Source organism: Arvicola amphibius, chromosome X (genome assembly GCF_903992535.2).
Source record: "Arvicola amphibius chromosome X, mArvAmp1.2, whole genome shotgun sequence".
In the NCBI taxonomy this organism is placed as follows: Eukaryota; Metazoa; Chordata; class Mammalia; order Rodentia; family Cricetidae; genus Arvicola; species Arvicola amphibius.
The window spans coordinates 109323043-109324150 of record NC_052065.1 but is presented as its reverse complement, the minus strand read 5'-3'; positions in this window follow the sequence as shown (position 1 = coordinate 109324150).

Genomic DNA, 1108 nt, shown 5'->3' with positions numbered 1-1108 from the left:
ATTATAAAAGCATTCCCCACTTTAATCGCTCCCTTCCTTCACTCTCCTATGGCCCTCTTTTGTTAGTTTCATTCCTCTGCCTACGACACCCTCTTTCTGCTTTTATGTCACTTATATGTGACTGGCCCAGATCAAGCAAGAAAATGCTTTGATCTATCAATCTTGGATCAATATTGCCATCTTTGACTTGGACAAACATTGACATTGTTTTCAACAGGAGCAAAGGTAGAACTCAAATGATATACCGGACAGAATCTGAAATAAAACTCACATTCTCTTTGTGGAGGTGCATCTTGGTGCTGCTGCACACCTCTCTTGTCTTGGCTGTGAAGATATACAAGATGCATTTTATGACTTAACCACGGTAATGAATTTATTTATATTCTCAGACACAGCTGTAACTCCCCTTTCCACTCATAATGCCCAATTCTCCTTGTCCTTTATTGAGCTGGTTTTGTGGCTATTTAAATCTTATTGAGGCTACTTTGGATTCTTTTGGCTATAGAGGGCATTCTGAGTGAGAGGGAACGGGACACACATTAGTGTGCTTCCTGGAGTCCATTCATTCCTGCCATCTCTCCAAATGTTCCAGTCTCACAGGGCTTCAGATCCTTTCCAGTTATAGTTTTATCCATAAAACTATGCTTAGAAACACTTAGGATGGGTTTAGTGGGGTGCTTCCAAAAGCCTGAAAAATGAGGGGGCATTTTGAAATGAACATCTGGGTCAGTGAGATTTTAGCCATTTAAAGTTAAATGGCACACAGATTAGTATTAATGTGTATACTATACTAATATATCAGATAAAAAATTCTCTAAAAAGAGGGTACATCAATCCAATAAGTATAAAAGATTGTCAGGAAGCCACATGGTAGCTGTGTCTACTGAAGCCTGCTGAGAAGAGTAGAGGGCTTGGGCTAATGTCCTTCTAGTACTTTGACCTATTATTGAAAGTATTTCAATAAGGCTAAAATATCAGGCTTCAAATGATGCCTTTAAAAATTAGATCCTTTTGATTTCCTTTGTGATAATTTTCAAGTTCATTATGTAAACCTTCTGAGTATTATGTGGCTTTCCATGCACTATAAACTACAGGGAAAAAAATATCC